Source organism: Cydia pomonella, chromosome 23, assembly GCF_033807575.1.
Source record: "Cydia pomonella isolate Wapato2018A chromosome 23, ilCydPomo1, whole genome shotgun sequence".
Lineage (NCBI taxonomy): Eukaryota > Metazoa > Arthropoda > Insecta > Lepidoptera > Tortricidae > Cydia > Cydia pomonella.
Window position 1 is genome coordinate 13384320 of NC_084725.1, and position 27137 is coordinate 13411456.

Genomic DNA, 27137 nt, shown 5'->3' on the forward strand with positions numbered 1-27137 from the left:
AATAAAAATTACAAAAAAGTTTTCAGGGGTCCTGTTACCTTCCACATACAATTTTTTTTTCACTCGATCCTAATGGAGTGTGGTATCGCTAAATAGGTCTTTCAGAATAAATAAGGGTCTCCAACAACCATTTTTTGATAAAGTGAATATTTTCGGAAATAATCGCTACGAAAGAAAAACATGTGTACTCTCTAACGTTTGAACCATGTCCAAAAAATATGAAAAAATTCATAATACAAAAGCTTTATAAATACTTTCAACGAAAATAATAGCGAACATGATCCGTCCAGCCGTTTTTGAGTTATCGCAAAAAGTATTCTTAGTAAAGAGATGAACAAAGCGCTGCGGAGGTACTCCCTTATGCTTCTTTACATGATGCTAATAGTCCCCGTTTAGCCTATTCTCACACTGAGCATGGCCCGACATGCTCTTGACTGATCTTTTTTATATGAAGCCGTGGCATGGGCGCCGCCAGAATTACTTTCAGGGAGGCGCATAATTAATGGAATAGAACTCTCGATGCAGTAATTTTAATTTATTTTTCTTGTGTTATATAGTTCCGACCAATCACAATTTACTATTTTATATATTATAGTACCTGGGCGACCGAGCTTTGCTCGGTTATAACTATTTATTGTAATATGGTGGTGATAATCTACATAAACTTAAAAAGTAAAATGTGAACTGACAATTATTATTATTTACAATCGATTTTAACCTTACAGCACTTGTCACAGAGTAACGCCATCTATTGTCGATTTCTCTTATTATATAGGTCTTTTTTTTTTACTAAATTAAACTTGTGTAAAATAATAAAAATAAAAAAATTATGTATAAACTTGAACATATATAAAATCAAAAAACAAAAGTTAGTCACCGGGCGAGATTCGAACCCGTAACACTCGTTTAGCAGTCCGCGTCTTAACCCGCTGGACCAGACAGACAGTGGCCGGCAACACGAAATTAGCGACCATATTCGAAAGAAAAACGCATGAAAACTCGAAAACACGCGTTTTCCCAAACATAAGACTAATCTAGATAGATTGTATACCCCCAAAAACCCCCATATACCAAATTTCAGCGAAATCGTTAGAGCCGTTTCCGAGATCACAGAAATATATATATACAAGAATTGCTCGTTTAAAGGTATAAGATATAGAATTATGATATTTAAAGATAAGTTTGTGTTTTTTTCCTGAAAAGTCTCCGAGGTAATGTTTAGGCATTTATAATGATAATTTCCTTTGCATGCTATGCATTTTAGCAACTCTAGATCATTTGTGATTGGACACGGAATTGGTACAATCCATTATTTGAAAAAATAAATGAAAATAAAACCAATATTTTACTTGCGCGTAGTAAAAATTTCTTAATCCACCCTAGCAACAATATGTAGCATTATAGGTGCATTCAGATCATGAAGACGTGCAGTCGCTCAATGATGCATGCTCAGTATTCACAGGAAAAGATAGAGGAGGATGCTGAATTTATTTGGACAGAGTTTTTATCCAAACAAGGTTTTATACAAACAGTATAAATTAATAATGCTGGTGCAGACGCGGAAAAAACGTATTTTTTATGTATTTTCTTTCCTTCCAGTGGGGTGCAAGTGCACCCCCTTGCACAACGCTGCCTGTACCATGAGCCGTGGGGGCGAGGCCTACAACTCGCAGAGCCACTAGTATTTTATATATTTTATAAATAACATTATTTACCTGACTGATGGCGCTGGAACTAGTGCCAGGAGGTCTAATCATAATTACTTACTTACTTACTCCGTTGGCTCAGCGACCCGAAATGAGACTTGGCCTCCGACACAAGACAGCGCCACTTTTCTCGATCCCGTGCGACCTCTCGCCAATTGTCGACTCGAAGCTCGCGCAGATCCGCCTCCACCATGTCGCTCCAGCGATACCTAGGGCGTCCGATAGGACGTCCTCCTGCTAGGCGACCCAGGTACGCTCTTTTTACGTTCCGATCTTCGTCCATTCTCTCACTAATCATAATTATATGTAGGTAATTTGTGCGATGTGGGTGTGTACCTTCAAATAGCTTATTAGTATAATTGAGGTTACGCAGGAACGTAAATAGAACGTTGCGTGCATGGTTAGGTCACGGTGAAACATTCTTTTCTATATGTAGTTAATATGCACCGTAAAATGTGTCTACTATTTTTAATACTACGTCGTTGGCAAACAAGCATCTTATCTTATGATGTTCGGGGGCCCTGCGGATCGACTTCGACCCATAGGGGTCTTTTGTACAATTACCCGCTTTAGAAAGATCCGTCAATTACTCAAGAGTTTTTTTGACATCTCCATGTGCCGGATGGTGAAGCTCATGCTACCATTTTGAATTCCTTTGGTTTCAGATAGCCTGCTCCAAAGTCCTTCATTCTTTGCCTAGCGAGGGCGTGACAGTCTCACATTAGGAGTATTACTGTCTCTTCCTCTTCGCCAAACATTCGACAATCAGTGTTGGCGGAGTGTCCCATCCTGGCCAAAACTCCTTTGACCCCGTATTGGCTCGTAAACACCCCTGTTATGTATATAATTTGGAGTTGTGTATCGCTTCCATAGCCTTTTGCTCCAATCGGAGTCTACTCCTTGCATAAAGAGCTTTGAGTGCTTTAGATCCGTCCCTGCTGAGTTTTAACTGAAACTTCTTGAAATACTGTACATTGACAAATAGGTGGATGAAAATAGCGTAGGTTTAGTATAGGATTCATGTAGCCACTCGATATTAATGTTCACAGCTCAGCTTAATGAAATGTAAAACCTATATTTTCAGGCAACTATAGCTAAAACTAGCATAAATACCTTAAAACTAGCATACATATTTTTATAGAATATACCTTAACACTTGGTTAAGGTAGTGTTCCAACAATATCTGAAATAGTCATCGTGTCGGGATTCCAAATTCTCGACCCACAGGACTAATACTGGCCTTACACAATCGAAAGTATCATTGTTTATACATCTACATTTTTTCTAAAATTCTTATCTTGAATGTTTCCGTGTTTATCTCTAGGTTGTTTCGGAAAACCTTGTCTTAAAGCAAGGATATAAAGATAACCCGTAGACAAATTGTGAAGAAATTTCAAGGGTACTCTATCATACTTGTTTGTTTATTCGTAAATGTTTGCCGATGTATCGCTTATCCATCTTAGCATCTGCTTCGTAAGCAATGGCAGTTTCCACTCGTACACGGTTTGATTGATCTTTGTCATTTATATCTATAGTACCTGGGCGACCGAGCTTTGCTCGGTTATAACTATTTATTGTACTATGGTGGTGTATAGGTGATAATCTTAACTACATTTTTTTACTAAATTAAACTTGTCTAAAACAATAAAAATTAAAAAAATATATATAACATGAACATATAAAAAAAAAACAAAAGTTAGTCACTGGGCGAGATTCGAACGCGTAACACTCGTTTAGCAGTCCGCGTCTTAACCCGCTGGACCAGACGGACAGTGTCAGGCAACACGAAATTAGCGACCATATTCTGCGTCGAAAGAAAAACGCATGAAAACTCGAAAACACGCGTTTCTACACGTGTAACCATTTTTGAAATATTTCCTCCTTTTTCGGAAGTTGCTGTTTCTATATACCCATTTCTCAAAAGTTATAGGAAAAAACTCCAAATATTGAAAATGATGCTTGAAATTAAATTTCTCAGTTAGGTACTTAATGAAAATAGGCTTCAAAAATTTGAACGACTTCTTAAATTTTCAATTAACCTCTTATTCGTTTTAAAGAAGTCTTTCGTTAAAATATGAATAATATAAGTGAAATGAATCATTACCCAATTTAATACGTTGAATTAGCATTTATAATTTGTTTTTAAAATATTAGATCTACAATTGCTCTAGTTATTTTGCTGGTATTGTTAAAAGCAAGAATAATATTCAAATCGGCAAATAAATGAAATAATTCCATTCTCCTATTTATGTACTTGTTTACGTCATCAGTTGAAAATCCAAGTAACATACTACTTAAACTTGTTTATATGAGAGGTTCAAACAATGTTCAAACAACTACGTAACTAAGAAACTGCACTGTCATACACATACGTTACCTTCCTTTTGTACTATAAGATTGTTTTTCTTTTGTGCAATGAAGATTAACCCCCTTATTCATAAACGTGTACTAAAGTTAAGATGCCGCTAATCATCGTTTGTCCTTTTCCGACGTATTGGTATGATGGAAAGGGACAAACTATGATTAGCGGCATCGTAACTTTACTACACGTTTATGAATAAGGGGGTAAATAAATAAATAAATACGTTGTTTCATTTATACATAGGTACTCATTTTAACTATAATTTTCTTTCTACTCATGACGTCACTAAGCAGTTTTACCTAATGGGAATATTCTCTTTTATTTCTACATATTTCCGTACAGTCAAGGTGTAATATACGGACAGAGCGCCAAAAATAAGTAAAATAAAGGATTTAAACTACCAGTATTTTTGTATTTGTATTTTAGTACCTGTATTTGTATTTTTGTAATAATATTTCCTCTTTTGTTTCATAAAAAAATTGTACGATTTGCATTACAGTCAATGGAGCAGGTTAAAGTAGATTGTTAACCAAGAGATGAAAGAACTCGTTTCAATCGAGGGAGATCTTATGCGTTCGAGCTCCAAACTACCGCTACTGAGTAAATGAATGCCTTTCCTCCGAGTTAAGCACTCTATTTTTTCATTTCGAATACGAGGAATTTTTTTTTTTTTTTTTTTTTTTTTTTTTTTTTTTTTTTTTTTTTTTTTATTATAAACTGATCGGCGATTGGCTCTAGTCACACCTGATGGAAAGTGAAGACAGGGCCTAAGATGGAGCTCACCGATTCAGTAGTAGCCTATTCACTCTTGCTTTAAAGAGACCGAGGTCATATTTATCAGGGAATACAGAGGGCGGGAGCGCATTCCATTCTTTAGCCGTCCGTAACAAAAAAGAGGAGGCAAACCGTTTAGTGCGAACAAATGGAATGTGTACCACGAACGGGTGCATTCGCTCCCCACGCCTGGACGTCCGATGATGGAAAGAGGAAGGTGGGATCAGATCGTGCAGTTCCTGTGCACACTCCCCGAAATGTATCCGATAGAACACCGATAGGCTAGCGAAATTAAAATACATGTATATTATAAAAACATAACTAACAAAGAAAGGTACCCAACTGTCCGGGTCCGATTTGATTTACATTTATATATTTTATAGAGTAGTCTAAAATAATAGGACAATTTTTCCCAAAATTTGGGCAGCTAAAAAAAATACGTGCTTTATTTTAGAATTCTCTATAACATATATAAATATAAATCAAATTGGAACCGGACAATTGGGTACCTTTCCTTGTAAGTAAAAACTTGTATAGTATTTCTTGATGGTACAATTAAATAAACTAACAATTTAGGTAAAAGCATCTGAAACTGGACAGCAAATCGATTTGAAACAAAATTTTAATTACTTATCGTTTATCGTAAAAAGTACTTGTAAAGTACAACGCCCTAGCGCAGTCGTATCACTTTCTGCACATTTCATAGATAAACAATGACCTACCTAAATAAAAATAAATACGGTAATTATTTATAAAGGTGTGATTACTTTACGTTGTACCACAGTTTAAAGGTTATCTCATATATCAGACAATAGTTATTAAAAGGGTAATAAACGAACACATACCTATAAAATCTCATAAGAAACTTGTTGGCAAATGCATTGCGAAAACCCTAGTATCCATTGCATCAGCAAGTTGCTTGCATTTAGTTTTTTATTCAGCAGACATAGCTGTAGTACTTCCTGGCGTATTGTTTTTGGATAAGAAATTGTGTGAATACTTGCGAAATTCGCCACTTACTCGCACTCAACAACCCAACTTAAGCTACAAGTTGGGGTCCCAGCGCGCACAAGTTTTTTGCGAAGCGTCTGGTTGACGTAACTGGTGACCGAAAAGCTGGCTTCCTAGCACAGCGTACCAGTATTACGATACAACGAGGAAATGCCGCCAGCATTCTTGGTACAATGCCTCAAGGGCTTAATTTAGATTTAAGCTAGCTATAGTAATCCTCTCTATATATCCATTATGTATATTGTTATTGTAAATAAAAATATTGTATATAGTAAAAAGGTACAAGTTGGAACCAGGCGACGTGTTGCGACTGCAGACGCGACTGACTGGTTTATGTTAAATAAGTTTAGTTTAAACTGTAATGTTTTTTGGACATAAATACCTATATATCAATATTTAGTATGATGGATCTTTATGAATGTAAAAGATGAATTTATTAGGTATAAAAAATATTCTAGTAGCGGATGTACAGTCACGTCTAAAATATCGATACTATAAAAGTGCCAAAAATATGTATACATGACTTTATTGCCCACATATTACAATTTGCCCACAATTTTTGACAGTGGCATTTATTATTATTATTGAAAGGTACCTACTCTAATGTTGTCCATCTTTTATTTAACATTTACCTATCCTCAGCTAAGTCCACTCACAAATTATATCCTTCTATTAGGAATATTCCATTCTTGTTTGTTATATTATTATTATTATAACGAGCCCATTGTGTCCCACTGTTGGGCAAAGGCCTCCCCCCTCTTCTTCTACTCATCCCGGTTTTGAGCTACGACCGGCCAGTCCCTCAAAAAGGAGTCTAAGTTATCCCGCCATCGTCGACGACTGACGAGGTCTACCAGATCCCCGGTTTGACTCGTCGGGCACCCAATCCGTGGTTTATCTTGGCCCACAAGTCATTCGGCATGCGGCAGACATGCCCAGCCCAGTCCCACTTTAACTTGGCCGCTTTTCGATTTTTCGATTTTCTTTTCGCTTATATTATACTTATGACAAACTTTTTAATTCAGTCCGATGAAATCTACACTTACATGGCCAATTTAATTTATTTTCTTTGTTATTTCTTCACCTAGTTCTTTATCTTATATGGAGGGGAATTACCCTGGTAACCTTGCTATCAGATAATCTTAAAATCGACATTGGCGGTTGAACGCCACAATCTTATCAAATTATTCAAGTATGCGGTTTTAAATATGTATGGCATCCTCAGTCAATATAAAAATGAAAAAGTTAAGTTATGTAAGTTATGAAATACGTATTACTGATTTAAACAATTTTTTATATATTTTTTTTAATATCAAAAACTGATCGGTGAGTGGCTCTAGTGACACGTGATGGAAAGTGAAGACAGGGCCTAAGATGGAGCTCACCGGTTCAGTAGTAGCCTATTCACTCTTGCTTTAAAGAGACCGAGGTCATATTTATCAGGGAATACAGATGGCGGGAGCGCATTTCATTCCTTAGCCGTCCGTACCAAAAAAGAGGAGGCAAACCGTTTCGTGCAAACAAATGGACTGTTTACCACGAACGGGTGCATTCGCTCCCCACGCCTGGTTGTCCGATGATGGAAAGGGGAAGGTGGGATCAGGTCGTGCAGTTTCTGTGCGTACTCCCCGAAATGTATTCGATAGAATACCGATAGGCTAGCGACTCGACGGCGATGCTCTAGGCTCTGTAATTTTGACTTGATAGATGGGTCATCGCCAAAGAAAATCGTTTGGTTCTAACGCACTAAAATCCGGATTTAATTATCCAAAAAGCCGGATTTTATTTAATATGTCCGCATTTGCAATCCCTACAGGTATAGAGAAATAAGAAGTAATAGAGTGCTCACTCCATACATCAATTTTGGTATCAAAATGATTATTATATTCGCAGTCGACATCTAGCATCAAGTAGTACTCTTAGTACTGCTACTCGACAATAGATATCGCGGCAAACAAAAAGTCTAATGCTCAACGATTTTCAGCTAATACTTTCAGCTAATAACAGTTCTAAGAAATGATAAAACACAGTCTAAATTGAGCTTCCTTGTTTATACCTGTTATAAATAAATCGAACTACGCATTTGCGACACGCCACTCATAGTTACAGTTGTTTATCGCAATTGCACATGGCGTATCAGTAGTCTACGCTGCGATCAGGCCAAGGCCTTTGATAACGTATCCGCGACACACCCACAAAAATGATCATTTTTAGTTATAAAAAAAAAAGCTTCTAATAAAGGGCGAACTAGTTTATTTGTGCTAAATCAGTTTACAACAAAAAAAGGTGGCATATCGTCTCATAAATTGCAAATAAGTAATAAGGATAAATAATAAGAAACGTAATGGTCCATAGATGGTGCCTTAAGGTACTCCCACTTTTTCCCACATTAATGTAATATCACATACATGGCTTTATTATTCCATGGAAAAACCAATTTCACGTGCCATATGGTAGAAAATATTAGGGGTCAAGAATGTAAATATTTATAACATCTACTGTACTGTATCATAATTATGTTTCTTTGAATAAACTTTCATTCATTCATTTCATGTTCTGTGCCTGAACAAGGTGTCGTTAATCTATCTACCGTTTCCACTGTTTAACGTCGATAAACAATTATCCAAGCTGTGCATGCCATGTTTTTATTATACTTCGCTTCAAGTATAACTCATAAAATAAGAAATTAAGTATATCAAACGCTCTAGTCATTTTCAAAATTAATGAGATAGTTTTATCTCATCTGTCTGTACCTGTATCTACCTTATATACTATTTTGTTTGTATCATTGAGGGTTAAAAAAGAAGTTAAATTTAGTTGAAATTCACTATTACAGTTTGGTCACATATACTACCATTAGCTGAAAGTGTCAACGACATGTTAAAGAACTTTAAGATTTTCATTTAGGCCACAATCTACGCTCTGATCAGTATCCACGACACACCCAAAAGGAAATTGTCGCCTTTTAGTCATCTTATAAGTACGTAATTCTAAGCCTTTGGAAACTGGGCAAACTAATTAGTGCGCAGATTTCAAGTGTATGTTATTGCAGGTAATTATGTATGACAAAAGTAAGGGTCCGAAAATGGTCCCTTGCGGTACTCTTACTTTTTGTTCTGTGTCTGATATTAAATCTGTTTGTTACAGTAAAATATTGAACTAGGGTAAAACCGAAGACACCTACCCGTATTGATAAATGCCCGAATTTCAGACTTTTACGGATTTAGACTCGGTAAATCTTAGGCTTTACTGCAGCAACCGATAAATATTGAATAATTTTCTAGTTCTGAGGAATATTTACGCCGAAAATATTGTACCACAGGATTATACAGCTACATGTATATTAATAACATTCCATGTGTATTTGATATTTACATAGACTTATCCGCAATCCGCAACAATGTTAGCCAACTCTTGGCATATTACGTGTTAATAAGTTTATTTTCCTCATAGACATAATATTTATAACGCAATCATCTAGTAAATACTAAGTTTTCCATATTTTGGTATAGTTTTTATTCTTTTAAATCTTGTCTTGGTGACCTTTGAGCATAAGCAAAAGATCAAGGCCAAAAGCAGTCCATCCAGTTTCTTTAATGTTAGACATTTTATTGCAGTTACGTAATTCAACGACAGTTTTATTACAGCATTTTTACGTAAGAAATTTTAGTCTGTGTTGTAGCACTTGTAGCTCAGTTAATGAAATTAGGGAAAATAATTTGTGTCATAAGCTTATTTTGGCATTGTTGTAGGGAATGGTGTTTCAAACAACATACTAAAAGTACTGATGGGATTTTTAAAGCAGGAATCATGTATTATTAAATAATAAAACGGACTTAATTGCCTACTAAGTTTTAAATTTACTTCCGTCGGCGTTCTCCCCGTGGTCTCGGAGAAGACTGGAAGAAGTTGACATCAACATATCATCATAATGTGTAAAAATTGTGAAAGTTTAAATCAGGAATTATATAATCCTATAGTTGTGCCGTTCTCGAAAACATTCTCCGTTTACTAACGTTTCCTTTAACGAAGAACGATCTCAAGAATGGCACAACTATTTTGTACTCCAGTGTCGGCAGTGTATGCTCCAGCTTGAAAGAACGGAGCACCCATCGAAGTCACCGTCGACGACGACTATGATGATGATGATATTTTAGTTTTAAAAGATAATTGAGAATTCTATTTTCATGATAATCAATCAATCAATTTGTTTATTATAGACAACATAATGGTCCACATAATTGTTAGTTGATAATATCTGTAATTCTTATAGAAAGTTTTTTTAGAGCTTATTGGAGTTTATGGAGTTTACTCTTTAAGGATCGATTTTCATATACACCGTGTTTTTTTTGATTTGCGTTAATTTCGAGGGTGCATTCCTGAGCTTAAATTAAGTAATTTTCTCAAAGACACCGATATTCTAATTAACTCCATTTCGGAGATAATCAATCATAAATTTTTATATTATAAGGCCCTTACGAGCGTGTACACTTGCCTTAGGGCCTGTTTACTTATTGATTAGTGTTTAGTGCGAGTACATACATTTGCTACTAAACGTACGTACTATCTCGGACGATCGATGTTAGAAATGACATTGATATATCACAGTTTTCAATTGTTTGGTTGAGTTAAATGTAATGCCCGTGTTACAACAACGCTATATGCAACATTTAGTTACTTTTTATAAATATAAAAATTGTAAAAAAAAAAACAAAAAAAATTTTTTTTTTTTAAATTTACTGTGCCATTTAGTTTCCTTAAACGTACTTACCGAAACCCCGGAGTTAACGCAATTCAATAAAAACACGGTGTATAAGCCCGGGGTATGATAATTTATTGGGAGTAAAATCAAACGTTAGATACATTAAGTTGTTTCGTGCGCAACTTATCTTGCACATCCCCATCCCAACGGCGGTATGAAATTGGAAATGCTTTATTTATTTAATGTTAACAGATAACAATCATTTATTTGCGGAGTTTTGATCTTAAATTGTATAATGTTAAAGTATTTTATAATCGTTCGTAAGGAGTAAACTCCAGTCGTGCGTCGGAGCTGAGGAGCAGACACGCACACTTTTGTTTATTGTCCATATTCTTCCTTCCATATTTCATTAAATATTGATCATAGCGATAAAGTATACAGAATCTATCTGTAAAAAAATAAGTAGATAACTTAATAAAATACTTATATGTATGAACCTTTAACTCTACGGTAAGATCAATTTTGCTATGGTCACCGATAACGGCTTAAGTAGTCATAACGCACGCGCTTTCCTCATGAATCAATCTTCCAGTAGATTTATAATTCGCACTGCCTCCCTAATTATGATGGCATGGCATAAGTGCACCCTTTCTAACCAGTTGCTGGCTTGCGTGAGGCAGCAGGTAGCGAGGCCGGTCACTTTCTAAACTGACCGTCCATGATACAGGTTGAAGCGATCAGCTTTGAAACTCGGCCGAAAGTCTCAAGCGTCGCAAGCATGTCTCCTTGGTTGTAGCTACATATTTGCGCTGTTTGGGGTTGAAACCCTGGGGCCGTGGGTGTCTAGTGCAAGTTGCCCCTATAAGGAGTTAGAAAAGCGCCTTATAGAGGCTTCGGGTGACCAGAGGGCTGGTCCATATTTGTTTCAGCGGATCTGCAGTATCTGCACTGGCCGCATTGCGCCTCTGGATAGGCAATGCGGCTGATTGGCCGGACGGTGGTGGTGATGGCAGAAAGTCTTCTGGGCACCCTAGCGTCATGACTAAGGGCATTTTTACTATTTATAAGTTTCTTATTTATGTGTTTTATTATGCTTTTACCCACTTGTGTTTCGTTGCACGAAATAAATTTGAAACTTCCAACGATACGAGTAGGTAGACTGGGACCAAGCTAACTCTACACAAACTTTGCAGTTGCTTCATATTTGGTAAAGGGTTAGTTCAATTTATTTAATTGTGATATCTTGTACACATGGTTTTTCTTTTCCTTTCATTGTAAACCAAGTAACATTTTTGATAAGCATCACAGCATGTCAACCACATAACTAGTAGTAATGCTAGAGTGCAGTGCAGAATCAATTGCAAAATTAATGGCTGCCTGTCAATTACGCGTGGGAGTGAAACACGAGGGGTCGGCTGGATGAAACTGGATCTAGAGCTCTAGGTTCTTCTAGACTTATCAGCGCACTGCGCACTTTATGACGGCTATGTTCGACATTGCGATGTTTGTGTGAAAACATCCGTAATAATATCTGCAAGGAGTTTTCAGAAATGGAAATTGGTATAGCGAAATGGAGAAGAAAACATGGAAAAATTACGTCGGATAGATAGCTTAGAAGAATGAGAGAAAAGGTTTTCAAAGTAAACAGGAACGTGACTTAATATTAGTTCCATTTGCTGTAATAATATATCTACGGCGTGAAAGGGAAACAAAAATGGCGATGGTGGTGAAGGTCGCGGGTTCAAATCCTGGCTAGTACTAATGAGTTTTTCGGAACTGTACCAAATCATTTTTTATTTACCTTTAGCTTTTCGGTGAAGGGAAATATTCTGAGGAAACCTACATACATCTGCGAAGAAATTCAAAGATGTACCTATGTGTACTTGTGTAGTCCCCGAACCGATTGGACCGGCGTGGGGACTATAGAGCCGAAGTCCTCTCGCGCGGAGGTCTGTGCCCACTTGCCCAGCAGTTGGCTGTGGGACGTATATATGCTGAATTATTATTATAGGTGAATTCATGAGAGTGAGAGTTACATTGTTTGCACACAATACATGTTTTTTTACAACTACATGTTTTTTCGTTAATTCGAAAAAAAAAGAAAATTTGACAGTTCGCAGTCTGCGGAACCACAGCGAAACGATAACACAATATCTTTTAAAACACCATTATCACTTATTGAATCACCTGTGTGTAACTATTTCGTGTCACACATATAAATATTATCATTCGCTCTTTCAATCCGTTATCCACTCATTCATTTGTGCAGTGTGCCGAGACGACGCCATGCAGAGGCAGGTTGTTCAGGGCACAGTGGATGGCACAAGACCAAGTGAAGACTCACCGGGTCACCTTTAAATCTGTGCGTGCAATAAATATATAGACCGCGGGCCAGGAGCATATTTCGTCAGTCATCGCCTCCCGGCTGATACTTTGTCAGATGATAGTTTAGATGTTATTTTAAACTTAAAAAACCGTCAGCCGGTTTTATCGCGGTGGAACGACCGTCAGCTGTAAAATGAACATATAAAAAAATATGCACCTTCCATTTTATATGCGGCAAAGTATGCGTAATGTGTAAATTGCGTAATCCGTTGATGGCTTTTTAGGCGATTACGTTTGATGAAATGCAACGTTTCATGATTTGTTTTTCCTATCATAAATGGTATAGCGCTTATTTTTTACATATTCATGCGACCAGCTGATGTTCTTACTACCGCGATATAACCGGCTGACGATTTTTTTTATTAACAACAGCATCTGAACTATCATTTGACAAAGTATCAAACGGGAGGCGATGACAATTTTTTTTGTTTTACGTATTTCGGTGGCTGCCATTCCTCAACCCACCAACGGAGCGGCAGCTGACGTCCACGAGGGTTCATCATACCTAGCCGTTAACCACTACACGAGTTTTCAGCCGGAAGGCGATTGGTCATAGAAATTGTTCCTGGCTCGCGGTCTAATAGAAGCATGGCGGGAAACAACGAAAAAGGCCGTACCACGACTGCAATGACCACGACTACTCTGACAAGAGTATACGACTGAGAAGAAGAAGCAAAGCAATGAAATCACACTGGACAATTAACTTAGGTTACTTACGGTTGGATAGCGAATGCAGCAGGCACCGCTGCAACATTATTAATGAGGGCAATGTCACTGACAATTTCTTTATTTTATTGATATAGGAGACACACATCTAATCGATGGTTGTAAGTGCGTTCACGCTCTTTTCTTGATTGAAGTTGATTTGAAGGTCGTATCGGTCCGGAAATACCGCAGGCGACAGTTCATTCCATAGTTTAGCTGTGCTAGGCAGGAAGTTTCTGGAGAAATGCACAGTTGAGGACTGCCAACCATCTAAGTGGTGAGAATGGAAATGTAGCGTAAGGCGATGGTGGAAAGAAGCAGCAGGGATCAATCCGAACAATTCCTCGGAGCACTTCCCGTTATACATACACAGGCGTTGAACCACGTGCGTTAAAACAGTAACGCTGCTATGTTTTTAGATCTAAGTTAAATAAGGTCTTGCTAAGCTCCCGCGCTTAATCTTAATGTCAGTGAGCTACATCTGGCGTGCTTATTCGCCCTCTTTAAACAGAAAAACCTTCAATAAGTTTTCCGCTTTACGCTGCCTCTTCTAACTCACGCCGCCCGCTTTCCGCCACCAGTTGCGCCGGCGCACGTGACGTCACGGAGGCGCGGTGCTCTCGACCAATCAGCGGTCCGGATTCCAGAGGCTCGGCAACCTGTCATGGCCGCCGTCCATGTGTGAGTTGGATTTGCAGTTACGAACATTCCATGGCCTTTAATGGGTTATGAAATGCTGATTGATACTGGTTTTCTGATTGCCTGAGCAATAAACTTATTTTATGATTATCCCTTTGTTATTTCAATACGTTTTCTTGATTATACCGAACCGAACTTAGTTGCGTATACGCTTAGTTCGGTTTCCTCTCGATCTCCTTTACCGAAGAATTGGTATTTGAACTCGGAGAAACTTATGAGTAGGTGTGAGTTAGGATTCGAACGTACTAATTCCGGTTTGCTAGGCTACTACTACTAGGGTTTTTAGGCGTAGGGATGTAATATTTGCTAAAATACAAAGTATTATTTGTCTTATAAACTTAAAATAAGTAGATGTCATATACGAAAGAATAAGCTAGAAGCTGGAATCGAGCCAGCGTTTTCTGCCTCCGCACCAGGCGCCCACTTCACTTTTTAATAAAATATTTTGATTTATTTCCTAGTTATACTATTGGTTCTATCATCTATCCTATCTAGTCTGCGGCTGTATCAAGCTCACATTTTTATCACTTATCACTATGCCTGTCACGTTCTAACAAGTATGTATGTGCGAAAATGACAGGCATAGTGACAAGTGATAACAATGCGAGCGTGCTACAGTCGCTGAGGTACATGTTTACCTTCACTTTATACATTGCATTAAAATACTGTCAGTCATATATTTTAGGGTTCCGTACCCAAAAGGTAAAACGGGACCCTATTACTAAGACTCTGCTGTCCGTCCGTCCATCCGTCCGTCCGTTTGTCACCAGGCTGTATCTCATGAACCGTGATAGCTGGACAGTTGAAATTTTCACAGATGATGTATTTATGTTGCCGCTATAACAACAAATACTAAAAAGTACGGAACCCTCGATGGGCGAGTCCGACTCGCACTTGTCCGGTTTTTTATTTATAAAGTGAATGAGACAGGAAAATGCTCTATTTAATGTTAATGCAAGTTCCTCCACATTATAGCGACTCTACACGATGGCCCAGCGTAGGCCAGTCCTAGGGACGCATTTATGCGTTAGAGGGAGCAAGTGATATTGCTATCTCATTTCACCGCATAGCTGTGTCCCTTGGACTGGCCTACGCTGGGCCATCGTGTAGAGGAGCCCTTAGAATAAAATGAATGGCCATTGTGTAATCGCTATAAAAACTATAAAAAACATGCAGGGTCTACAAAGCGACAGGAAACCCAAACAATTTAGTAAATTAAAAGTACTTGTAGCATTGTTTATCACTGTAAATGTCTGTGGCAAGTGACATTTTGAATTTGGAATATTATGTGATTGCGTCTATTATTTGTGGCGTTTCCAACCTAAAGGGTACTTGTTTTCGGTTGTCAATAAGGCGCTATTTCCATAATGCCTCAACATGAAACCTTATCAACAACAATGTGGTACCTTCTAATTGAAACGTCACATTTATAGGGTTCCATAGTGAACTACCCCCCAAAACTTTTGAACCGTGGGTCTAAAAATATGAAAATAATCGTAAAACAGAAGCTTAATAAATATACTTTCAAAGAAAATAGAGAACATGATCGGTCCAGCCGTTTGAGTTATTGCAAAAAGTCTTATTTCCTGAGTAAAAAGAGGTACAAAGTGCTGCGAGACTCTTTTATGCTTGTAATGTATGATACTTACCAATAGCCCCCGTTTAACCTTTTCTGACAGAATAGTAACTACGGAACCCTACACTGAGTATGGCCCGACATGCTCTTGGCCGAGTTTGTTTATAACACGATAGACGTAACCAGATAAACTGTTATAAATGTAAGATAAGATAAGATGTTATTGTCAAGCTTTTTGTTATCCAGCCCAGTACCATATTTTGCTTCATTCAAGCGGGTTAATGCGATTACACAGAAGTCCAAAACTGGTTACGTTTATACAAAAGATCGTACAGTGAGCGAAGTGAAGCGACGTTCTTACATTCAATTTGGAACACGCGGCTGGCTAGCGGCACGTCCCGGCACTTCCCTCTCAAGTCAGTTGTTTTATAACTGAACTATCAGACAATAGTTTCTTACGCAATAACTTTAGTAAATTTGTTCTAATTTGAATGAAATCAGGTAAGCGTATTGTTGAGGGCATTATATTTTATTCATTATATTATGAGCAGGCTCGATCCAGGGGTTATGGAGCTACACAAGAGCCTAGATGCAATGAGTGCGAAAGAGAAGATGGCTATACATTCCAAAGTAAGGCAACCCAACCAGCCATCAAAAAAATTACCTCTCGGATAAAATAACGGCCGCCGCTCCCTAGAAGGCCAAAAAGCTATTTGTGAGGGGTCTTTCTATTCTGGTCATCTTGTTGCGAGAAATTATGGTCGAGTGTGATATCAATTTTATTTAATTTACAATTTTAAAATTATTGGCTAGATAAAAACGGAATAAAATAAACATAATATTTTTTTATTAGCCTATTTGTGTGTCCCACTGCTGGGAAAAGGCCTCCCCTCTCGCTTTCCAAAACATAATATAAGTAGTTAATATTATAAGAAACATTACGGCTTACCTCAGTTACAGTTTATTTTAATCTCTATGGTGACTTAAATCTATCAATTGCCGACTAAGTAGGTGCAACAAATTTAATGGCTCTATATAGGTTTTGGCGAACCGCGAGTTCTCAGTTCTGGGCGAACTACTTATTACTTAGTTTGCAATTCAAGATAACTTTTTACTTATTACCTTTCATGTTACGAGTCGCGAAAACAAAACGGGATATAAAAACCGGCCAAGTGCAAGTCGGACTCGCGCACCGCGCGCGTAGTACAGTCAGCATCAAAAGTAGCGGATCAAATAACGCTTCATAAGTATCTACCATTCTGTAACAGCTTAACAAAAAGTGATGTCTTTAATATAGAACAACTAAGACTGTAAAAGATATATTTTTGACCGCGAATTTTTGAATATTATTGAAATTTTTGAAAAGTTATACGGAATTAAATGGCTAGAGGATAATAAACTCAAACTGAACGCAGACAAAACTAAAATAATACATTTTCAGAACTATAATTCTCCAAATCTAGATCTCAAAATCAATTTAAATTCCAATCTAATAAATACAGTCGACTCAGCCTCCTTCCTTGGTTTGACAATAGACGAGCATCTAAACTGGAAATTACACATCGATAACATATGCAGCAGATTAGACAGATTTGTGTTTGCGCTACGAAAACTTAGAATTGTAACATCTAAAGAGGCCGCTCTCTCTGCGTATCATGGATATGTATCATCTGTGTTACGCTACGGACTGATAATTTGGGGCAATTCAGTTGATATACAGAGAGCATTCATCACTCAGAAAAAGTGTATTCGAGCTGTATCTGGTGCCCAATATTTAGCCCACTGCAGACCAATATTCAAGGAGCTAAAAATTCTTCCGCTGCCCTGCTTGTATATATATGAGGTTGCTAAATTTGTCAGAAAACACCCAGACCTGTTTCCTCTGCATGATGCCGTTCATAATAAAACAAACGGCAGGTATCCAGACAAACTGTATGTCCCTAGACAAAGAGTGAACATATTTAGGAAAAATGTATATATCATGGCAATTAAATTATATAATAAGATTCCAAATGACATAAAGTCACTAGATATAAATAACTTTCAGAAAAAAATGTTTAATTGGTTACTTGAAAAGTGTTTTTATTCCATTAATGAGTTCCTTAATTATTAATAAACTTATTATTTTAATGTTGTAATATAAGTTAAATTTCTGCATAAGCTGTATTGTAACTGAAACCTGCCTGAACTACTATTGTATTGTGCCAATACTTAGGTAGGTAATTATAAGAGTTATAAATACTGGATCTGTAAATATTATAATATATAGTTATGCATGTTAGCAATAATTTTATATAAGTATAGCAACCTAATTTATAATATTTCTACGCCGATAGAGGCAGAATATGACGCGCTTATTATGAATTGACCATCTTTGTACCATATTCTAAGAAATAAACATTTGTATTTGTATCAGATAATTTTGGCGCGTTGTTTCATCCGCTACTTTTGATGCTGACTGTACCAAATATCAACATTTTGAGTTCACGGGAAGTAAGTACCCTAGTAGGTTTTGATTCCCTTGCGAGTGATGAAAATTTGCGGCATAAACGGCTGTATCTTTTGATTGCGTTGGCTTAGAAGTTTGATTTTTTCACAGCTCCAAGGGACCGTAGACCTGAGTATTTGATATAAATTCTAGCTCGATACCTCCATGCGTTCCTGAGAAAATGGGTCTTGACAGACAGACAGACAGACGGACGGACGAACTACAAAGTGATACTATACGGGTTCCGTTTTTTCCTTTCAAGGTACGGAACCCTAAAAAAGAGCAAGTGTAATGAAAAAAAGACGTGTTTTTTGCCTCGGTTGTCTCAGTGATTTCGCTGTAACAATCCTAATACCTTGAAACACACGCCACCGGAGAGTAGTACCTACTTACCTGCACATGACACGGTCTCGTGCCCCGAACACGTGCTATGCACTTACGTATATCAGTTGTGCGACTACGGGTATTTATTCTAAGCACATACCTAGATCTAAACGACTGCTATATATATGTATTATATTTTTCACCACGCACCAACTGGTAAAGGCCTTCATTATTGTTCAAAAACGAATGAGATAGTTGCATTTTATCCACATGTGGGGCAAAAGTAATCAGATGAAAAAAAATTGGAATGTTTCCTTATGTTATCTGGAAGGAGTGGCTTTTGAATGCTGATTTCGAGTTTTTTTTTTTGGTATTGCATAGTCAGTACCTACCTATTTTTCTCGCGTTGGTGTGGTAAAAAAATTGTCTTTTACACGGAGGCAAAGTTTGTTTAACCCGCGTGCCTTGAAACCCTCGCAACGCTCAAAATTCCACTTCTCGAACCACTCGCTATGCTCGTTGTACAATTTTGGAATCTTTCGCTTGCTCGGGTATCAATTTTAGCACGAGCGGTTCAATAACAACTTTGACGCCTTGTAAAACAAATACCTGACTATATATTCGTCTACACATACATACACAGGGAGACTATTCCAAAGGCGAGCTGCCTGAATAGAGAAGATTCCTGTGGGACTAGGTAGATTTCTGTAAGATTGTCCTTATAATATTTAATTAATATTTATTTATTCGGCCTCTTTAATCTTTGGGTGATATGTTCTAACTAACGCGCGTCTGATGTATAATTTATAAGATTTAATAAAACACTCAGAATAATTGTCTTACTTATTTGGATAGTTATACAAATCATATGCTAACATGACTCGTGCATTATTTATAAGGTAATAACATTCAGAAAATAGTTGTTTGTACAACAAGAGAGCAAACGACGTAAGGGAGAGAACGAATAGAATCCAAGTATTTCGGACTTGTATTAGGCCCCGCACATTGACAATGACAACTCTGGCAACCTTACTTACTGGCAGGAAAACAACACTATGAGTAGAGTCTAGTGTTATTACACACACATACATACGCGTAGGTGCATGGGCATAGGCTACGGAGACTGCTTACCATCAGGCGGGCCGTATGCTTGATTGCCACCGACGTAGTATAAAAAATTAGATTCGAATATAAAGGTCACTTGAATGACATTGAGTCTCACTCAGTGAGCAAAATCACATGCTGCTCACTGTTTTTAAGCAACAAAGTATCCTTATTCGAGCTGCTAATGTGAAAAATTCGTTTAGAGTTTGGAATATTTGGATCGGTATCCAAATAATCAAAGTTTTTCATTCCAGTATCGTTGTCATGCCCAAAACAGGTGTTATCTATGCTCGTTATCTGATATGATATGTGATATCAGTGATTTGTATGTATTAGTTATCTCAAAAAAACTGATTTCAGCTTTCCGGAGTCTTTAAATAGATTTGTTTTTATGTAATTCCTGAAGATCCTTATAGAAATTTTGTTCATTGTTATAATAGTTCGGGAAGCGCTGGTGGCTTAGCGGTAAGCGCGTGCGACATGCGATTCGGAGGTCGCTGGTTCAAACCCCGGCTCGTACCAATGAGTTTTTCGGTACTTATGTACGATATATCACTTGATGTTTTCGGTGAAGGAAAACCTCGTGAGGAAACCCGACTAATCCCAATAAGGCCTAGTTTACCCTCTGGGTTGGAAGGTCAGATGGCAGTCGCTTTCGTAAAAACAAGTGTCTACGCCAATTCTTGGGATTAGTTGCCAAGCGGACCCCAGGCTCCCATGACCTGTGGTAAAATGCCGGTACAACGCGAGGAAGATGATGATAATATTAATTATAATAATGCGGAATGGGTTATATGAAAAAATATATATATAAAATTGTTTACAAGTACATATTATCATTAATACAATCAATGATGTGGAAAATTTACATGTTTATTGTATATTATTTATAGAATCCTGAAGCCATACATATTAAATAAATACTGAATAGAAAGAAAATTGACTCATTATTGGGGCTTATGCTTCAGCGACGTCTACATAAGGTTAATAACTTTTTATTTATTGAATTCTTTATTTTATTTGTTTTTACTTTGCAAAGGTGTACTTTGCAAATAAATGAATTCGGCATCACCGATATAGACTCATACCCATACTCATTTACTAATAATATCACTACATATTACACGTCAAAATTAACATTAAATCAAATAAAATAAATTATGACAGTTTAAGCATGTTTGCTAAGGGGCGGACCGTCGCTGGCGGGCAAATATTAGTTATGGTATTTTTATTTTATATATAATTATTTTTTGTTTTTATATTCGCCAAGTGGTGCAGTCGGGTTTTTGAATCGACGCTAAAATATTTCTTTTTACTTTTTCCTTGTCGGAATGTGATATTAATTATGTTCTCAAATATATCGTCAGTTTTTATGCAACACGTTATATAATGACCATAGATAGGTGCCTATTATATGTATACATATAATATATTGTACTTACATTCTATGCCTGTACCGGAATTAAAATAATCAAGAAATAAATAAGGGGTCGGCAACACGCATGTAATACCTCTGGTGTTTCAGGCGTCCATAGGCTACGGTGACTGCTTACCATTAGGCGGGCCGTATGCTTGTTTGCCACCGTAGTGGTATAAAAAAAATGCCTTGGTACAGCCCTGCGTGCGAGATTTTGAATTTCGAACGAGAATTAAAAAATGTTCGATGTTGGACTACTGGTCTAAAAAGACATTTATTTATACTGTGGCATTACTGCCACCATTTTCTCAAGGAAATCGAAAGATACATCGGCGGCATCAACTCCGCCGCAGTAATGTCGTAACAGTAGTGCAACTGCACATTCGGATGTTACCCTTACGTTTGTAGTTAATGTAGCCGCAAGTGGAAATGATTGAGAAACCTAGTTATTCAAATTGAGAAATCTAGTTAATACTCAATACTCAATACATTTATTGCACATAATGGTTAAATACAGGTGGTAATCTTAATTCTATGTTCTCACATTATGTACCTTGTTGGGCGCAGCAAATATGGAGAAAGGCACTATGTAATCTAATATTATTTTATGTACATTAACTATATTTTTAAAACTTATTATTTAAAAAATCATTTAAGGAGTAGTAATTTTTAGAAATCAGTAGCTCTTTTAGTTTTCTAATAAAGGTAGTCTCAGATTTTTCGTCTTTCAAACTTTCTGGTAATGAATTATAAATTTTTATGGACATTACAAGAGGTCCAGCCGAGTGCAGCTTAAGCCGTGAGGATGGCAATTGTAATTTATTTTTGTACCGCATGTTACGATTTTATTCAAATTGAGAAATCTAGTTATTCAAATTGAGAAACCTAGTTATTCAAATTGAGAAATCTAGTTATTCAAATTGAAAGTCATGCAGATGCTATGATCCTTTTGTACATTCCACGGAAAGTATTAAAGCTGTACTGGAAATATTTGATACTTATATCGTAATGGCGCTTAAGTCCTTTGTGGCAGTTATGCCATTATGAACATTTGGCAAAAAAAATATGTAGGTTATAAACTATCAAACCCACTCACAAAATTTCACGAGAATCGGTTTCGAAATGCCACCTTTAGAGGAAAATAGCCGGATATACGAAAGCATTTTTGCCCCAAGCTAAAACGAAGACCTTCGCTTTCGTTCGGTCAATTGAGATTATTTAATATCCATAACGCGATATTTAAAAAAACTGTCGAGTTCGTTTTACTCGCGCACCGAGGGTTCCGTAAAAAACCTTTTAATTATCTCGTGTAAATAAAGGCGAAAGACTTGATCAGAAGTACCTATACTAAGTATAATTGTATGTTGGTTTTTCGCCGATAATTCTCTATCATGTGAACCGATTTCAAAAATTGTTTTTTTATTTGAAAAAAAAAAGGTGTCTTTAATGTAATCTCATAGAAATTTCAAGTGTAATAAACACACACAAAGTTGGTTAAATTGGACATTTCCAATACATATTAAAAAAATAAAAAATAATAATACTTTCTGTGAGTCTGGGTTAGCGTTGTTTATAATTATTCCAAATTTCAAATCGATAGCTTAAGTGGTTCCCGAGATATTTAGCGATGTGACAGACAGATAGACGGACGGACGGACAGAGTCGCAACATAAGGGTTGCTTTTGTAGGTACCTTTTTGGTACGGAACCCTAAAAAGGTCGTCGACCATCATCAAAATCGCTGCCACCTTATCTTGGTCTAACTGTACCGCGTCTTCAGGAACCTTGATATACGTATACAAACGTGTTGAATAAAAGGCATTCACATTTAATTATCATTCTCGGTGTAGGTGATAATTATTTGATAATTAAGTATCCTTATTGCCACGTGTCAACGCTGACATATTCGCTAGCGACTGAGTAAACTAACTCACAATTGCATCTCCCTCGTACTGACATTGGTGCAAGCGAGATGCACTGAGTTTTAGTTGACGCACTCGCTAGCGTTTAAAGCCGCGTAAAAAATCATGACGAGGTTCAGGTGGCCTCGTTTCTTGGTGCGTTGCCCTCGTGTCGTCTCTATTTTTACATTGTTAAATACAGAAAAATACTAAGAATTAGTAGACTAAGCTACTAAAAATTGGACTTTGCTCATTCAAAAATTGAAACTTCCTTTATCTCTTGTAAATTTTCCAACTTTTTAGCCCTTTTTCCAGACAGTACGATTCGTGGTCCACATACGTGTCAGTAAAGTCAACCTTAGTACTCTGATTTAAGGTTCAAATTAGATTGTAGGGAAATGTGACTCACCTTCAAATGGAGCACCAAAACTATTTGGAATATATTTGGACTTTTCGGAACTACCTTCTAGATTGGTACAACCTTGAAAAAGGTTAATGAACTCTCCGTAACTCGCACTTCTGTACGTAAGGGTGACATTCCGATGTGAACTGCAGCTACATTACTGTTGTAACATTACTGCGTCGGAGTTGATATCACCGTTGTACCTGTCACTTTCCTTGATAAAATGAGTGACAATGAGTCATAATCGGACCCGGGTTGTCCTCAAACTACATCCAAAAGTATGGGCATTATGAATGTCACCTCGCTTTGTGTGGTAGGGCACAGCACAGCGGATGTCATTCCAGATCTGGAGCAGAGTCCAACTGGGGCAGTACATCCACCTTACAGAAAACCGCAGCCAAATAACACTAGACCATACTCACAGTGTTGGGTTCCTGCCGGTGAATAAGGTTGTCAGAGCTCAACAAGGGTACGGATGTTAGGGCAACCCGCATGTAACTGCTCCGGAGTTGCAGACGTACATAGGCTAAGGAGACTGCTTACGACCAGGCGGGCCGTATGCTGGTTTGCCACTAGTATAAAAATAAAAAACAAAAATCCCTTGGGCTCCCCAACCATAAGGAACCATTGCTCCAAATTCGACCTGTTTGTCAATACGAAATATATTATTTGAAATTGCAACTAGAACGTCTTCACAATCAAGCCATCTGAACTAATTGCAGTACATTACAGTCAATACCGGCTAAACCACACGTATACCGAGACCCTGACACATGCTTTCTTCTTATAATTACTCTTTCAAAAGTTAAAACATCTCATTGTTACTCAAATTCAGCACATGTCACGCTAACTGGGTCGATACTTTCAAAATTATAATTACTCTCATTCAGAGACCATTTCTAACATAACCTAATTGCACCATAGATTACGTAATAAAAAATGGCGTTTAGTTTTCGCGAACGCGTCATTCATCTGCGTACGTCGTTGGTAATTCATAAAAAAATACTCGACACTAACATTCAGTCTATTATAACTAGACCTTTAGTTTCATTGCCGACTTCAACAGCACAAATCCCTCTTATAATGGTTTGCTGGCATGGCGCTTGTATGGCTTCATGTTTTTTTGCCTCTACATGTGTGCGATCGTGGACTTGACTTGCAATCATTTCAGTTGTTACCTGACCGCGATACGAGGCAGACGTGTGCGCCGTTTCTGTGTATGTGAAGTGTGTGATTACCTGAGTTTCTCGGTAAGTTCGTCGCCGACAATTCAGAAATAAACTCCTGGCATCGGCTCAGCTTTTCATCCTTGACGCACTAAAATGAACTCAACACAATGTTTTTATTATACATAATTGTTTCAAGTCAGTTTTCTGCGAATGTGTAGCTCGATTTTTTCTGTGTTGTAGACAGTTAATTAGTAATTCTTGCGTCAACGTTTGTTAGCATTGTTCTTTTATTTTATTTGAATTTCGAAGCTAGGTAAATTAACGGGTCTTTAACCATTGTAACGAATTCAAAGTGAACTCAATTTACGGGCACTAAATGCAACACTGTCATATGAAATTCAGTACCTACAGTAGTAATATTTTAATAGATTTTCATACATATATCTGTCATTGTTACGTTATCTACACCGGAAGCAGAGTATGTGGCTACACTTCACGTTAATGCAAACATATAACATAAGAATGTTGCTAAAATTCTTTTACATGTATTAGTATCGTTGTTTTTGTCTTGGAGCATGTCCAAGTACAACATATATTATTACAGAGATGATGTTTTATGATAATTCGAAGCAAGTAAGACTATTGTACCATTCTAAACACTATTGTGGGTGCACACGTGACCGCCATTGTAGTTTGATTGACATATTAGAAAATTGGTTCTTGACCTGATACTGTGAAGGACTTTGTGTTTGAATGATCGAAAATGAACATTGAATATTTTGATATAGAAATAGGTGAGTTACTGGGAAACTATGCACTTTTTTCCAAATCCGAATATTAAGCATTAATCTTCGGATAAAGTACATTTCCCTTTAGAGGTTTCGATCCTAAGTATGGAATACGTCATATAAAATGACTGGTTATCATTGTTCTTAAGTGTATCTGTGCTGCAGCAGTGGGGTACTGGTCAGTATTTGAGAGAGATACATTATGTTTCGCTCTAACTCTGATGTATTCCATTTTTTATTTATCTTAAAGACCATTTTTAATTGAAAGTAAAGTTAACATTTTTAACACCTGTAAAAACACCTGTTTTTTGTAGCCTCATCTTTATTTGCCATTCAGACATTTGTTGACAGAAGTATCAAATCTTGTTTAAACATAACCTAGACAGTTTATTAGTTAGGTAAGTAATGTATATAAATCCATAGCTGACATTTTAAAGTGTTGCTGATGTTTATCAAAGTTACCTTTGTCGCAAAATTTGATACGTTAGACATTTTATTCGGTCATACATCAAATCCACGGTGTTTATTAGAAAATTAAAAAAAAATTTGGTTTCACTCCGGGAGTGCCGGCAGATGTGAAAACTTGAATATTAACGTTGTGCATTTTTGATAGTTTGGAGAAATTGAGTAGCAGTTTTATAAAAAGAGAGAGAGAGGAAAAATTTGATTATCTACAATCACCCAACAACATCTAGATACAATACAACACAATTAACAAAGATTAAACCTCTTTAACCGTTATGACAGCACTTTGATTATAAAGAAAATAAAATGTCACACTTGAATCAGATACGATTTTTCAAAAGTTACCAGACTTCGATGACATTCAATTTGCACGTCACCATGATGTCACGTGTCCGTCTTACGAATTTTCAGTCTGACGGTCACGTGACCCCTGACGCGAGTTTAACATTTTTTCGCAACGCCTAAAACCCCTAAAATCATTTTGGAAAAGAGCTGATACTCTTCAAACTGGTGGATTTGTACGAAACAGCTAAGACCACCGCGAAATAATCCCACGGGACTGAAGCCATAATTTTAAAATAATGAATGGGGGAACTTTTTTTTTATCCGTATACCCCTGTCACTTTATGCACAGGCTATGAGTCGTTTTATAAGCTATATACTGGAATGACGTACGAGTACATACAGAATACAGATGTGCAAATTGCGGAAACATTCCAAAAACATGGAAAATTTCTCGGATATTTCGGAAAATTCCACAATAAATAATAGTTGATTGTGTTATCAGGCAGCAAAATGACATATTTACGGCGAGGGTGTACATTGAATCCTGAACGAATAATATAATCCCGAGAGTAGCGAGGTATTCTAAAATAGAATTCTGAGCGTAGTAACATATTCATGTGTTAACGCCCATGGTGGGAATCATTTTGCTACCATGTGCACATACATACCTACTGCTTTTCATTTATTTTAGGCATAAAATATAGTAGTGCCAAAATAAATTGTATCCAAAACTGAAAAGTTCAACTTTAATTTCTCCTAGCACGGAAGAAAAACCCTTTTAGTTATTATTCAAGTAGGCATATTACAATGCGCTTATGAACGTCAAATAAAGCTACACCGGCTCTAACCCTACACCTCTGACACGAGAAGATTT

At 37.1% G+C, this 27137-nt stretch overlaps 1 protein-coding gene and 1 long non-coding RNA gene across 3 annotated transcripts in view; one reads left to right on the forward strand and one right to left on the reverse strand.

Annotated features, from left to right (window-relative positions):
- LOC133530658 (uncharacterized) overlaps nucleotides 1-27137 on the reverse strand; it is a 231863-nt gene that overhangs the window by 82421 nt on the left and 122305 nt on the right. The gene's annotated exons all lie outside the window — the stretch shown is intronic.
- The window catches only part of LOC133530616 (trehalase-like), a 119263-nt gene that overhangs the window by 13331 nt on the left and 78795 nt on the right, over nucleotides 1-27137 (forward strand). The window contains exon 1 of one of the 2 annotated variants that reach the window (XM_061868618.1): nucleotides 24663-24806. The exons of the other annotated variant lie outside the window; for it this stretch is intronic. The gene's annotated coding sequence lies outside the window, so the exon portion shown is untranslated. Of the gene's footprint in view, nucleotides 1-24662; nucleotides 24807-27137 lie in introns of those variants that run through there. 2 annotated transcript variants of the gene reach the window in all.